We start from the raw sequence: 16,929 nt of genomic DNA, 5'->3' as shown, positions 1-16,929 counted from the left end.
CTTGCCAAATCCTCCTTCTCCAATAAAGTCCAATACTCGGTAGTCTGCAGACTTGCTGGAGATTATGTCTTCTTTCTCTACCTGAAATGTTTCAGAATTGTGAGCAATGGAAGTAATGGGTTGATCTTTCTGTGAGCTTTTCCTACAAGATGTGATAGGAGGATCTTGACAGAAACCATCTGGCCTCTTTGGTAATCCTGTGCACGTTTTGTCGACATCGTCAAATCCAAATTCTCCAATAAAGTCCAATACTAGGGAGTTAGCGGTCTGGCTTGCGATTATGTATTTGTTCTCTACCTGAAATGTTTGAGACATTTTTCCTGTAAAAGGTTCTCTAATGCTCTCTAAATTGAGTCGATTTTAAGTGGATTATTTTGTCCTACACTGAACTGAATGTAACCAAATGTGATAGAAACGGTTTACTCTCGTAGGCTGGAAGATGGAATGTGACATCATCGTGAGTTCATACCACGCATCAAAGTAAACCGCATTCTAAATGTGTGGATGACATCATGACTCCAAAGGATCAAGCCAACAGGATTCGGAATGTATTCAGATGACATAAATATGATGACATCAACACAAATCCAACTGATATTTAAATGTATCTTTTACAATAAAACAACAACATATATTCCTGTTGTCCAATCCAATATTCTTCTGCTTGTCATGCCTACAATCCTGCCACTGAGACAGAGTGCCACAGCTCCTTACTACGAATGCATTGACACACTCACTGTCCTGCTTACAATACAAAAAACAATCAGTGTTTAAATAACACATTATTTTAAATATATACTGAAAATAAAGGTTATTCTCTTAAAATCATCAGCTTGATCAAATCACTTTTGGTTTCTTCTTTACATTGCAGAATAAGTCTAAGAGCTTATTCTCAATTTTGAGCCTTCATTTGGGCAATATGAGTAATAATAATACAAATAATACATTATACATTGTATCTTTATTTCATATGTAAAAACATTTACAAGTGGACTGACATGACATTATCTTCTCAAGAAAATAATAATACAATCACTCCTAGGACATATTTTTCACAAATTTCAATATGACTTGACAAAGATGTGATTGCCGAGCCTCCCCTTATGTAGTGGTGGTGCTTTCCTCAGATTGCACTTATCAATGATCCTACACAACGCACACAAACATATTAAATTAGATTTTGTTAGCAGCAACAAGAGTGTGCATTGTAAATGACCGGTTAAAACAATTTAGGCATTCACTGACATATGTTGTATTGTGGAATACAATTTTAAAATGTAGTTATGTTCAGGCAACATCATCACTTGTTTATGTTTAAAGAAAAGATAATGGTTTTGGGAATTATAAGTCGGTAATAAAAGTTGGTTTATTGCATATGATTTTGATTTTTAAAACTAATTGTATTTGCATTTGTTTTAACTATACACCAGGCTTGGATTTTCGTCATGTTAGGGGCAAGGCCATTTGGCCTTTGGTGTCACAAATGTTTTCAGGGCGCAAAGGCCACATGCCAGGGCACAAAGGCCGTTGAGGGAATTTGGAGCTTACAAATAAATAACTTCACTTTCTGATAAGAAAAACACACAAATGACATGGAAAACAAATCACTTTTTTAATATCAATAATGTCAAACATTATATCATCATATACTGTAGGCCTATGCCTCCTTAGTATTACCGTATATAAAATGAAATACTCTACTTTGAATAATTAGTGTTTGGTATTTTTTCCATCTACTACTTCTCCCATTCACAAATCCAAAATCAAATAAAAAAATCTAAACTTCTAATATGTAACAAATCAAATCAAGTTTTATTTATATAGCACATTTATAAACGATTTTTGGTTGAGCCAAAGTGCTGTACATATAATAAAAATAGCCTACAGTAGAGACACTTTACAGCAAATACAACAACACAGATTGTTCAGAATATCAGTATGAGAAAAATGACACCCTCTATCCTTAGACCCTCAACAAATATATTCAATTTCAGATATACTCTGCACATACATCATTCACATGTGATAGCAGGAGACCATCCTCCTCTCTCCATTCCCCCACCGCAGGACCCACACTCATTGCATATGAAAAAGGGCAACATCACATTTGACATCAGTACATAACACTCTCACTTCAATAGAGTGGTGCAGAAACAAGTCCTCACATAACCTTTTATAGCCTCCGTTCCCTGGTCTCGATGTCAACAGTTTTTGAAAATGTTTATGGTGAAATAAGGTCTATGCTTAACACAAGCTTGAGAGATCTTCCAATTGTGTTCCCTGACATGAAATACATCAGTAAATACTCCACTTGTGTATATCAGAAGCATCTATGTGTCAGAAAAACGGCGGTTGGTTACAAGTGACATGAGACCGCCTTTAGCAGTGGTTATGTGTTGCCATGCAAACGTGATGTAGTTTGTTTATAGCCTTAGCTTTTTACTTCTGGTGATTGCATTTAAGCTTAAGTGGTGTTGATATGTGGAGATTATGCTAAACAAAACGTGTGTGTATCATGAAAGTACGGAGCCCCTAAAGGGAGAAAAAAAAAGTCTGACTTTTTTATTTTTTTGGTTGAGAAAGTTACCGGTGCGCCATGGAGGAAATGGAGCACACGGGAGACAACCATTTCATTGCAGACTGTTATGTTTACGTTGGGAAATTACAGTGCATACATTATTTGAGATATCTTTGAAATAGGCTTCTGCACCTTTACAAATAACATTAAAAATTACTTTTTCACTCATTATCACCTTCTTATTGTCTGTTGAATCTCACCTTTAGGTCTAGGTCACCCTTCCTCGTGTTACCATGAGTATCTCTCCTTCTTCCTCTAGCTCTGTCAGCCGTTCCTACAGAGAGCAGAAGACATTACTACTAAAACTTCCCCCTCCTGGATTAAAAATACATCTGTGGTACTTGAAATAATCCAATAATAAGACATTACCTTTGATATCCACTGCGTCTGTCTGCTTTGAGAACTCAGGATCATCTGGTTGAGTGTCATCAGACTTCTTATAGTAGTACTCTTGATCTGGTGGTCCAAATCTCTACATGCAACAAAAAACATGATGTAGCTTCTTATAAAGTAGCTGCACTTTTTCTCTAGGACCAAATCACACTCAAACACATTATAGAGTTATTTTGCAGGACGTTCATCATGTTCACTCCAAAATCTTCACATACGTACGCTTGGTCACAACCCTTTGTTGTTCATTCTTAAAGCACTGGGTACCTCTTTAGTGCCGTATTTCAACGTTATTTTTCAATATGTGATTGATGATTTGTTAGTCAAACTTAGGTTAGGTTCACAAAAGGTAGCAAACACACATTTTAAGCAATACAGCTACCTAAATTCAATTACAAATATTTAGGTTACATACGTAGCATTAGTTCACTTATGTGTCTTTCTTAAAATGAGGGTCACAGGGGAAGGGAACAAGGACCCAAATGCAGAGTAAAGAGAGGCGGTTATCAAAGAATAAACGAAAAGACAGCTTTATTAAAAAACTGGAAAAGTGGCAACCAAAAAGAGGAACAAACAGGGAAGACTTGGAGGACCCAGGAGTGCAGACGAGGGAAATTCTGAATAAAACAGACAAGAAAGAACCAAACGGAGGACACAATGAAGATGAACTGACCGAGAACACTTGGGAAGATAAATACACCCAAGACTAATCACCAAGACAAGACATCGAAAACACAAGCGGAAGCAGGTGAAAAATAATTGGACAATCAAACAGGAGGGAAAACACAGACAGGAAGTAAAACAAGACAAAATTCAAAAGGACAAAATACATTTCAAAATAAAACAGGAAACCAAAACTAAGATCCTGATGATTAGTCAAAATGAACTGACCTGTGGTTTGTTTGACCCTTCAATCACTAGGACCTAGGACCTGATGTACAAAAATGACCAAACACATTTTTCGGATAACCCTTTTTACTGTCCGGTATGTACCTTCGAATGGTCTATCTTTATTTATGTTAAGTATAAATGATGGCTGGTAATGCCTCGAAGGGAAGTTTTATGAGATTATCAGCCCTAGCATTTCAATTAGCATGTACCATAACGGAGTCACAGAGAAACTGACGTTATATTATGCAAGAAGCAGCAAAACTCAAAAGGTTCCATTATTTGACAAGTATCAACTCAAAGGAACCATTACTTTAAAAAGAGTCGGACTCATCACACCGTCATAATTACATTTCTGTGTAACACCCCTTGAGGTTGCCCTTACATGTTCAAAATAGATGCTAAAGGGGTACTTGAAGCGTCATAATCTGACACATTCAGTATTGGACAATTAGGCACACAAATCTACACACACATGTGAATAAAAAAGTGTATTTTACCTTGTCAGGCCACATGAAGCTGACGAAGAGAACGGCTGGAAGTCCAACAGTGAAGACATACACCCCCCAGAGCCAGGGACGCTGGTGGGTGGCCAATAGGATGCTCTCTATGATACCTAGCTGGAGTGCACATATAAAGATACTGTGTGTAATAATATAAGCAGAGTACAGTAATAGACCCTTTCAAAGTTATAAACATGAACCTTCTATCAAATCAAATCAAGTTTTATTTATAAAGCACATTTATAAACAATTTTTGGTCGAGCCAAAGTGAAGTACATATAATAAAAAAATAGCCTACAGTAGAGACACTTTACAGCTAATACAACAGCACAGATTGTTCAGAATATCAGTATGAGAAAAACGACAGTCTATCCTTAGACCCTCATATCGTACAGCCATCAGGGAAGCAGCATGACGAGACCCAAGGCAGGACCGCAGAGACAGGTTCAGCCACGACCCGAAGTCCACGACTTAATCCAGAACTCAGGATAGAGGATCCAAGACACAGGACAACAGCAAGAGGATCAGCCTCGACTCCGGATCCCGGCGTAGATATAGATACAAAACAAGAAAAAAGATTTGGCTGGGTTAATCGGAACAAGAGAATACACAGACACAGACAGAGAGGGAAAAGGTCATTGGATAAAAGTTATTCTTGATAACCCTCTAGAAAGATCTCATGAACTTCCTCACTCAATCTATCAAGACGCGAGCAGTTCTATTAGATATAGGATAAGAAACAGAGATAGGGAGCATTAGATATCATTAGAAAGCTAGGAATATCCTCTTTCCAACAGTGTATACAACTCAAAATGTGTCTTCGGGTCAATGCGACTGATTTCGATAGAGCAGGTCACATATCTATAGACCTATAATGTACGAGAATATTTTCATCTGATCTGTTTATAGAGTCTTTTATGGTTCCTTAGAGTCTGTGATACTGCAAACATCTGCTTGTAGTCAGTCAGAGACTTCTCTGTAGGTTGAGGTCACAGGTCAAACGCTTCTCCGATATCCGTGGGGGGGTTTGAGATCTAGCAGCATCTCTTTGAGACAAGCAGATCATTGTCTTGCATCGGCTAATTGATTATACGCGGGCTTTCTGGAAGCCCGCCTCTCCTCGTGTTGGTTAGATGTTTTGTGTCTTTTGGTTCAGAGATCGCTGGTGAAACACGGGACGGTGTGCAACTAAGTGATCTCCCCGGCCGTATGTAATTAATGTACTGTGATCAATAAAACTCTTCAGTGCTTTTGGCTAACAACGGTTCCAGACTCCTTCATTCTACCTCAACATTGCAACAACAGAAGTTTACCTTCACATTTTGGCGTCTAACGAACAGGATACCGAGATTTCTTCAGAAGGCTGGTAAGTGCTTTTTTTCAAATCTATTTGAACAACTGCCTTACCAGACTCTGTGATTGACGGTATCAAAATTATCTGTGAAACTGCGCGAGTGCAATTTGTTTTGGTCTCTCCACTGTACATTTGAAGGCTTAATTATAACCTGAGGAATCGGTGTCTAGGAGATTTCTATCTTGGCCGGTTCTTCCTGTGAATGCTGCTGGGGCAAGTGCCAACAAAAGCAAGCACAGCTCATGTATAAACAATAAGAATATTTGGGGCTAATAAATAACCTCGGAACATCGACTTTTAACGATTTCCGCTGTGTGTGGTTTCTAGAATTAAATTACTGGACAATCACACACTGCAAATATTCGGAGAGACCTTAAGGAAAGCATCAGCAAGGTGGAACCTCTGTTTTTAAAAAAAAAGAAGCAATGTGAGGATTTGTAATTGAAACAAATTGCCGAATTCTGGAGATTTCAACGGGTTTAAATCAGACCAATCCGTTTTCGGGTGTCTGCTCAGGCCTGCAGGAGGGAGGGCGAATTCCCTTCCCCCCTGTGGTGAGCGGCACACGAGTAATGTTTAAGAACACAGACTTGTATTTTCTGTTAATCACACCATAAGCTCAAGAACTAAATTGAGCTATTAAATGGGAAGGGTCGTGGCAGAATATTACGTTCACACTGTGTTTAATAAACTAACGGATTATTGAATTGGCTGTTGTTTAAAAAAGAAAAAGAAAAAAAAAAGCACTGAATTAATTAAAACAATCGCTGCTCTCGGTCGGTTGAGCAGTTTTACCACTACATTTGCATAGTGGTTTTGATTGAGAATAAGGTCGTTTATTGCTCATCAACAGATTGAATATGGCTGAGAAGAGCCCATATTAAACAGATATTTCAGTGCTCCCGTTGACGTTTTCCGTAATTCTCGGACTAAATTAAACTGGATGATTTTTTGGCCAGGGCACTGATTTTGTTGCGAGTACATGTTTGTTTGTCTAATTGCAGTGTTTGTTTTATTGTACTAACCGTTAAACATGGGTAATACTGCCTCCACAAACGATTCAGTTGGTAAGAGGAAAGCCATTTCACGCACAAAGACACTTAAAAAAAACCCGATTGCAGAAAACCACTACACGCATTTGTTTTCTCCAAACATGCCGTCTGGAATTGTCGGAAGAACTTTGGATTGGTCTAAAGTTATGCCGTTTACATCGTTACTTTGCGAACACTCACAACAGATTAATCAGAAAGGATTGATTCGATTTGATTGGCCTCTGACAGGTAGTTTTGATATGGCCGTGTTGTGGCAAGCATTTAAACTGGTGGAAGATAATTCAAATTGTTCATGGGATCAAGGATACATGACAGAATGTGTGAAAGCCTGGATGACTTTGGCAGAAAAGCGGGGTTATGAAGAAAGGAAAAATGCAAAATCTGTTGGCAGCGAGCGAGGCTCCATTGAGCTCAAGGCGCTTATTGATAAAGTTTCTCAATGTGCAAAAAGTTTTCATTTGCTTAGCCTAGAGGCTGTTTTTGATGTGAGATCAGAAAACATGTCCAGATTCAGGGAAAGACACGGTGAGAATGTTCCAGACATTGCAAAATCCATAATTTATGATTGGATTAAAAGACAAGGTAAAACTCCAACCCCATCTCAGCTCATTTGTATTTTGACAGACGCAGGGCTGTTGGACGGAGAGCAGGCTGTATCTCTCTGTACGAAAATAATTCCCGCGACAGAACTCTCAAATCCCGTTGCGAGAAACTCCGATGATGATCTGTTAATAACAGCTGCAGCTATCATGAATGAAAATAAGTTGAGATATCAGATAGGACAACATGGAGAATTAGAATCGGCACACGCCGAGCAGAGGGCAGCAGCGGGGGAGGGGAATGTTTCACATGGCAGTCCGCGATTGACCCCCACTCATCGCACTCAGCCACTCCTTTTACGAGATTACCCAGTTTCGCCGTACGGCAGCAGTTTTCCAAGTAATGTCCAGCGTAAAATGTACACGACAAAGCAAACATCTCAGGATAATAATTCTGAAGAAAGTGTGACCGCCCCGAAAATTCTGATAGGAGATGTTCCAGTTTGCAAACCCTGGACACCCGCTGAGGTCATTGATGTCACTAACCACGCTCCCAGTCCCACTAAAAGTCCAGATGAGTATCTGTCATGGTTGACTAATATTGGTTCAGTTTATAACTGTTTGGTTCATGATGTTAAACAGCTGATAATCTTAACATACAAGGCAGATTGGCCCACGTGCAGAGACGAGTTTAAATTTCCTGAGTGTACAGCCGCAGGGGACTGGCCCCCGACACAGACGCGAGACATGTGGATACAAAACGTCGCCGCATTGGCTATCAAAGCATGCGCTAAAACTCACACAGATTTCTCACAAGTGACGGCATGTGTACAAGACCCAGCGGAAAATGTCCCAGAATTTATCCAGCGTTTCATGACAGTGTGGGATAATAATGCGGGAATTAAAAGAGACGGTAATGATTTGTTTGCCATACAGACCTTGTTACATAATTTAATCCCAGAAACGGCTCAGGCCTACATGATGTCGACTCCCGAATGGCAAATTAAATCTTGGAAAGCGACTATCGCCACAATGCGTGCGTTGCATAGGAGCCAAATATTTCTTACTCCCAGAATTTCACAACTGCTTCAACAATTGCCTCAAAACACCCAGGCTTATCAAACGCAGGGACAAAACCACACACAGCAGTATCAAAATCAGGGGAGATCACAGGATTATCATAATAAGAGCAGACAGAACAAAAATCCCAAAAAGTTAATGCCATGTCATGTTTGCGGAGAAACCGATCACTGGGCAGGACAATGTGGTAAGCGGTGGGGGGTCCAGCAGCACACACAGCCCCCCCTCACCCAGCCCCCCTTCTCCCAGCCCGCACTTCCCCCCAACCTTCCCCAGCAGTCCGGACATCTGGCATTAATGCAGTCTCCACGTTATGACGGACAGAACCAGGGGCAGAACGCTCAACAAAGTGGATTTAATAAAAGATAGTGGTGCCAAGAAGATATAGGATCAGAATCACAGTATTTACCCATTCAAGCAACAACAATTCGCCTTTCCAATAACCCGCGTGAAGATCCAATTATGCCCGTTGATTTTAGTGGTACGGCTGTAGATATTTTGATTGACAGCGGAGCCACCTTGTCTGCCGTGCGTACTAAGGAGAAAGTGTGTGAAGCAACCAATACATTTGTCACAACCATCGGTGTTGCTGGAATTTCTATGTCCGAACCCATTTCAGAGAACACTAATGTTTCAATTAATGGATCAAACGTGGAACACTCTTTCATTATTTCAGATGGAAGTCCTATTAATTTAATGGGCAGGGACTTACTATGTAAATTACAGGCAACAATACATTGCACTTCAGACGGATTGTTTTTGACAATTCCTGACAGTAAGGTCTATCAGGCTGTCCAATTCATTCAATCATCGCGAGACAACCTGTATTGTTGGTCATTTCCAGATTTCAATATGATTTCTGTTTTCTCCACAACAGGGATTCAGAAGATTGCTAGCATTTCTCCGGTTTGTGCGTCTTTAATGTCTCTTATGCGACCTGTGTTGAATTGTCATTGCACAGCAGCCTTTAATCCGTCAGATGACTACGCGCAATCAGTAAGAGGTTTTTGCAACAAATCAGATCGGTTGACAAGTGAACAATATTTGTTCATTTCCCGACAAGGATGTGTTTTACCCATCAGACTCACAACACCCCAGCAGGTTCTCCAAGTTGAAGAAAGCCTCCCCTACATAACGGTGGCTGTTACGCCAGGCAGTAACCCAAAAGAGGTGGGGGCTGTAGACGAAACTTCTGTGTAGCTATGCAGTGGGAGTCACCGACTCAGGAAGGAGACACGGGAAGAGCAGTAGCTTTGATGTCAAACACATGATGGTTTATTTGGAGTTAACGGCCGGAGGATTCACATCACAAGTCCAAGAGTCAGAGGTTCTGACTTCACGGTAGAGTTGCCACGTCAATTCTGGAGAGCCTCTCTCTTGCCAGCCCATCTAACTGGTTTCGCAGAGAGTAAACAACATATTTGAGGAGATAGCCTAAACAGTGTGGGAACACAGAGCTACTTGCCTCGGACACTTATGACCTCGAAGATTTTACCTTGGAGTCCACAAATACAGAGAAGGAAGTGTCCCAGTGTACCCACAACACAGACCATCTGTATCCCAGTATTGACCGGTCACAGAATGGGAACAATAACATTATTGGCTAAGCCGCCTGTGTCCTTAAAGAAGGTAAACAGACATCGAGGTTTGTCCTGTATGTTACTAATTGGCGTCTTATGATAATTATTTCCACAACAGTCCTCTCTTTTTATCATTTATGATAACCTAAAAACATTAGTCTAATAATAATTTGGTCAATAATTAACTCAATAGGCGTCTCCAGGTTCGAGTGTGGTCTCACCTTACATTAATTACATCACAAAGTGGAATAAGATTGAAACATTCAATCACAATGATTGATACAGCCAATCATAATAGGAAAAATCATCTCTCATCAGTGTTTGATCATCTTTTGTCAAAAGCATAATAATGAACACACATAAAACACAGGTGCACAATGGCTAAATATTTGTTTTAAACTAATATCTTTTATCATTTACCATTAGTTAATTTCATTCATCAAACTATAAAATCAAAACCAGCTTGCCGCTTTAAAGATTTACTTGAAGGCAATCACTAGTCAAAAGCATTTTAAAACTCAGGATCGTAAGAGATCCAGCTAAAAATGTACAGTTAGAGTATAGAATTCACAATGGTGATTTGATCAATCTGTAATCTGCAAAAGTGCAGTGTCCTCAATTTTAGGATTACTTTTACGTTTACTTAAATACGCTTTAGTCAAGAGTAAGGCACTTAGTGAAATCAATACATTCATTTTAGTCAAGTACATTGTTCAAAATCTGAAAAGGAAAAGTTAGGCAAATATTCAAAGACGTTTGTAAAAACCTGGAAAGGAAGGATTAAACATTTTTAAACCTTGAATTATTACATTTGTAAATGCTACCACTGATCTGTACCAAATTAAGTCTATCAAGTATTCCTATTAGCCATACTTACCTGAGCTACTTATGGTACTTGGAAAGGATTCTTCTGTGTTTATCTAATGTTGAGAATATCAATTTCTTTAAATTATACTTCTCTAATTTGAGGATCAAATATGCTACATAATTGTTATATGAAATATTATAAATATTTGTTTTGGGCCAAAACTGAAATTAATCCAGTACTTGAAACATCATTGTAGGTCTTTCTATGCATGGATAATACATTAAAGAGTAGTGTTGTTAAGCCTGATTGCTGGATTCAAATCCACTAGAGTGCATGTACCTATCCAGAGGGGAGCCAGAACTTGATAGAGCTTGTCGCCGCACAACCAAACGTAATCTTGTGGCGAGCTAAACCCCACATCACTGGGCCAGGCCAGTTGTATTGCTCACGGTTGCGTTGTCGTTTTCCCAGGCGAGCCGTCATCACGAGGTGGGAATGCTCCATGGGGTGTGTGTGTGTGTATTCCTTCGGTCGATTTTGTGACACGGACAGTCAGACTCCGCACACCGGTAACACAAACGAGGAACCAGAGAGCATATGGAACCGCTCAGCTGGCACTTGCCTGTGACACCTTGTGTGTAGTGTGTTTTGGTGTATGTAGTGCAAGTGTGGTGCAAGTTGGTGATTAGGACACATCACTTGTTGTCATCTACTTCTGTTGGTGATTAGGACACATCACTTGTTGTCATCTACTTTTGTTGGTGATTAGGACACATCACTTGTTGTCATCTACTTCTGTTGGTGACTAGGACACATCACTTGTTGTCATCTACTTTTGTTGGTGACTAGGACCTTGCAGTGGCTGGCGTGGACCCACGTAGCTCTCTCTCTGACCCTTGGCCTTCAGAGCTGTCCTACTGTAGTTATTGGGTTAACACTTGATAGGGATGTTTTCCTGAGTGCAGACAACTCAAGGTAATGGATTAGCACATTATCATTTAAATACAAAAATAGGATCGGCCCCTCAGAATTATTTGGGAGCCTTCCTGAGACATGCACATGCATAAATGTAAGGTTTGTGTTAGTCATTTAACATGCAAGAATCATAAACTCATCAGTCCAAAGTAGAGAAATGTTATTGTAATTTAAAGGTGAGCTAGTCCCTGCGGATATCACCCCTTCTCAATGATTCTAAATGTTATATTAATTCACCATTTACCGTTTGATAACATATTACTTTATCAGAAATATTTTCCTCTTCCATAAAACAGGTTTGAGAAATAAATGTTCCAATATAAAATCAATTACTCAATATAATTGACTCTTCCCTCCCTTTTCTTACATATGTCTCATATGAAATAATAACTTAGGAGTCTATTTAAGCATGGTGTAATCTATTAATCGAGAAGACTCAGTATCACCTGTGTGCAGCTTACAAAAAAACAAACAATTGTGAGAAACATATTTTATACAGGAACTGTATACCTTTGTTAAAAAAACAAAGCATATCTGATTTGGGAGGAAAAGCTTCTTCCCCTTAACATCTGAGTCACTACTGAAAGCATAGCATAAATGATATTGGGTGTCTGAGGGTGTTTTTACTGACAAATGTCAAACACATTCAAAACCTTACATTTGAAAACAGGTTTGCATTCCTTCTCTTAAAATGACGTTATCATTGGAAACAATAAAAGCTAATTGTTTTGATGTAGAATCTATCAATTGAATCGTTAGAGCAGAACAGAATGGTCGTATTGTAGCCTGAGTACCGTGCAGCCTTTAGTTTTACCAGGTGGAAACATTGTCCATATAATGTGAATACATGTAGAACTAGACATTAAGAGGCCCCTGACATTTAGGCCTATTTTAAAAAAATAGTAGGGGCTTTTAACAGCTTGCCAACCTACAGGCATCCTCTGCATAGCAGTATGAATAGCCTTAAAAAAACAACCCACTCTGCGGTAACGAGAGTCATATTTCTGAACCAAATGCCCTAAGTTAAGCCGTTAGTCCCATCTGACTGACCCAAGGGTTGGTGCTGGTGTGACCGGGAGGCTTCCAGGTGTTCAGATGTCAAGCTTTCAGTTCATGGCTTGGTGGGGGGAGTGGCCCACGTTAGACAGTGTTGTTCAGTTTGAGGAGCGGCATTGTCTCTGGAAGCAGGTAATGGTGTCCATTCTCAGACCAGACCATTAATGTCATTTCATGTAGAGCAGCCATAGCATCTCTGTGACTGCACTCAGCCGGACTGTCAGAACTGGGTGATTCTTAGTGAAATCGTCCAAGGCCATAGACAGAATGGAACCACGTACCAACAAAAGGGACACAAGGTCATCAATGTCTCTCTTTACCATTGGCCTAATTGCACAACAAATTAGTGGGAAAAATGTGGAGCACTAATCCATCATCATGTGAAATGTTGAGTTCATCTAAATAATTCCTTATGGGTTGAAATCAAATTAACATTAGAACTAAAGTCAGTCAAAATTGGACTTTGCACGGATCAGAATCTAAGCAATACACCATTTCCCCAGCTCTGTATTGAAAAGGATAACAAGATTAGGTACTTTACAGGAGTGTTCCACACCCAAACATGCACACTTATCTTATTCTAGTAGAGATTAGAGGACAAGGTCTAATGTCGTGAACAAAATGATCAAGTCAAAGTTATTTTGTTTATTGTTATGTACCTAATTTAATTTAATAATTAATCTTGAATTACTAATAACTTTAAAGAAGGCAACAATTTACAATTTGGATAAAGTGATTACTCATCCAAAGTGTGTGTGTGTGTGTGTGTGCCCAAGGTTTCAAACATTTGGGACAGCACAGCAGTGAGAATGTTATGAGAACCAATCTGTTGTTTATACTAAACTCGAAGGAAGCTAGACTGGAACATTTTAAATAAATCAAAACACTTGCACATTAATTAAATACATTTGACATTTAGCTCGAGCTGGGTTCAATACTTTTCTTTATGGTATTTAAAATTGGGCTCGAGTAGAACCCCTGGATTTGGCTTGCAACACAAAGTGATACTGATCTCTGTAGGACTTGGAAGTGTTATGATTCAAAGTGCCTGTGAAAGAGAGGCCCTTGGAAAACAACACCTATTTTGTAACTGTAATTACTTATTTTAAAGAAATTGCAACATTATACTTTTAAAGAATTGCTCAATTAATTTAACACATTTATTATGCACACAATAAAAACTTCAACAAATATATTGATCCTGGCTTAACCAGCAACCTTTACTCTGTTGTTCATAAGCTCGGTTTCAGAAAACTTGTCAGTAGTTTAACAACTATTTTAATTTTAGTAATGTCTATGGAGACCAATTGGTTGATACTAGAAATAATTTAAAGCAGTTTAATAAAGAGTGTTAAACAATTTTTAAAACTGTAATTGAACTTCAACTTATATTAATTCTCTGATTCCAGTGGCCAGTTGGAACAGACGATCAACACAGTTTCCATTTTGCTGCAACAGCGCAAAAGTTTTCAACAACAATTAGTATTATGTCTGAGTCTTGTTCTGTCTTATCTGCTTTGTTTCGGAATGTGTTCAATACATTACGTTTTTATTCATTATTACTATACAATACATAGATTAAGAATAAATGAAACAAATAATACAACATTGACCTAAAACCAGATTTTGCAACCCTGATCTCCTCAGGCAAGTCTCTGAGGGTCTCGGGGCGCAGGACGGGGCATAGGGTTTATACAAGGTCACAAAGATATCTTAACATACCAGCAATACCATTTAAGAATGGATTCTTAAAGCAATATAATCTTATTTTCTTCTTACACCTAGCGCTCATCCTGAACAGTGTGCTTCTTGTTTACATGTTCCCCTGCACTCAGAGGCAGGACATAAAAACACTTTTTATTTTTCTCAAGTCATTTACTTTTGGTGAGATAACTAAAGTTTAGTTCATTTTACCCTGTCTATGGACTGATTCATTATTGTTACAAAACATACACAAGACGGCGGGACAAACCAATATAGACCCCCATACAAACAATCAGACAAACAAAACATGAACTCGTAATAAACACCAGCGCGACAGCAAAGCTCATCAGCTCAATTTAGTCTGAATTTTAGAGAGATCTTAGAGGGGGGGGGAATTATTTCCAGTGGGGCGTCTTCTCACGCCTCACCCTTGCATACAAGTGATTTATCGGTGCCTGAAAGCCGTCCAAGAACGATAACTAGCTTATCCTCTTGCGACAACCACTAGGCTATTTGTTTCTAGTGGCGCTGTGCCCCCCCGATCGGAGCCCACAGACTTTTCCCTGCCCTTTCTCTCCAAACAACAGCTCAGTTGACTGTAGTCCGTACGACCAGCCGATATACACTTGCTATCGAGTTCACCTCAAGGTGAAACACAGTTTGCCTATGCTTGCTTGCCACTACACACCTCTGATCAATTAGCCTATAATTGTATGTATGCACTCCTGACCGCCACCTGCTCCAGAGAACCGTGGCGCATCGGGTGATGCACGCACTTCGCGCTGGCCCGTCTAACCATGAGAAAAGCGGTCCTAAACAACGAGTGCTTTTAGACCGTCCCGTTTGAAGGACGGCGGTGCCGTGAGTTAAAACCTAGAGCAATAAGCTGTGACTTTTCTCCCTCTCAGCCTGCACTGCTCCAGCCCCACACACACACGGTGAGGTTTTACACACACACGCAAGGCTGCAGCTGGAGCCGTGTTTTTACAGAGAGGTGATAGCAGCAAATATCTCTGGCTGCTTATTTTCAACTGCTGTGCTTAGCCACTAAGACCCCCAAAATCCGGCGATTTGTCCAATACAAATCTTTTACATTGCTTTCAATTCACACAGAAGCTCCACTTCACTGATGCTCTTTCTTTAAGGTCTCTTTAAACATGAGCTGTGTATGCCTGTATGGCACTTCCGTCCCGAGCAGCATACACAGAGGAAATAAGCCAGGACTGAGTCCCCAGACACTGATTCCCTGGGTTTATCATCCCCAAATGTTCATTAACCAAAAGGAAACGCAGCCGATCAGTTTCACAGGTAATTTTAGGATACCGTCAATCACAGATTCTGATAAGGCAATGTCCAAATGTAGATTTGAAAATCACACTTACCAGCTCTGTAGATCTGTTGGCATCCTGCCGACAACGCCAATTTGTAGAGGAAACTTCTGTGTAACTATGCAGTGGGAGTCACCGACTCAGGAAGGAGACACGGGAAGAGCAGTAGCTTTGATGTCAAACACATGATGGTTTATTTGGAGTTAACGGCCGGAGGATTCACATCACAAGTCCAAGAGTCAGAGGTTCTGACTTCACGGTAGAGTTGCCACGTCAATTCTGGAGAGCCTCTCTCTTGCCAGCCCATTTAACTGGTTTCGCAGAGAGTAAACAACATATTTGAGGAGATAGCCTAAACAGTGTGGGAACACAGAGCTACTTGCCTCGGACACTTATGACCTCGAAGATTTTACCTTGGAGTCCACAAATACAGAGAAGGAAGTGTCCCAGTGTACCCACAACACAGACCATCTGTATCCCAGTATTGACCGGTCACAGAATGGGAACAATAACATTATTGGCTAAGCCGCCTGTGTCCTTAAAGAAGGTAAACAGACATCGAGGTTTGTCCTGTATGTTACTAATTGGCGTCTTATGATAATTATTTCCACAACAGGGGCCATGGCAGCCCGCTGCCAGGCCCAGCTAGAAGCCTCACTTTTTTCACACACACACACACACACGCCTAACGTAATTAACTTTGGAGGGGAGCATTTCCTGCTGCGTCTCGCGGAGCCAATTGCTCTTCCACAATGCACTTTCCTTCATTTACAACCAAACCCCCCCACAGAGTATGGCCCCCCCTCAGATTTTTCAGAAGTACCGGCTGCATTATGGGCAAAACACAAGAACCATGTTGGTTTTGTTGCCTCAGCGCCTCCACATCGAGTAACACTTAAAGCCAATGCCAGATTGCCAGCTATCAGACAGTACAATTTGCCCCATAGAGCCATTTTGGGGATTGAAGGAGTCATCCAATCTTTGCTTGATCAGGGCGTGTTAATTTACACAACTAGTCCCTGTAATACTCCAATTCTACCCATACCTAAACACAATCGCCCTGATGAGTGGCACTTTGTCCAAGATTTACAAGC

At 40.1% G+C, this 16,929-nt stretch overlaps 1 long non-coding RNA gene across 1 annotated transcript; it reads right to left on the bottom strand.

Moving 5' to 3' along the window:
* Positions 1-942: 942 nt before the first annotated feature.
* Positions 943-4,451, bottom strand: LOC117547430. The gene is made up of 4 exons (XR_004569186.1): positions 4,357-4,451; positions 2,948-3,050; positions 2,779-2,852; positions 943-1,146 (listed from the first exon to the last, which is right to left on the bottom strand). It is a non-coding gene; the product is annotated as an uncharacterized LOC117547430 (long non-coding RNA).
* Between the last annotated feature and the right edge of the window lie 12,478 nt (positions 4,452-16,929).

This window comes from Gymnodraco acuticeps, unplaced genomic scaffold (genome assembly GCF_902827175.1).
Source record: "Gymnodraco acuticeps unplaced genomic scaffold, fGymAcu1.1, whole genome shotgun sequence".
NCBI lineage: Eukaryota > Metazoa > Chordata > Actinopteri > Perciformes > Bathydraconidae > Gymnodraco > Gymnodraco acuticeps.
This window is presented reverse-complemented; position numbering and strand designations above follow the sequence as displayed.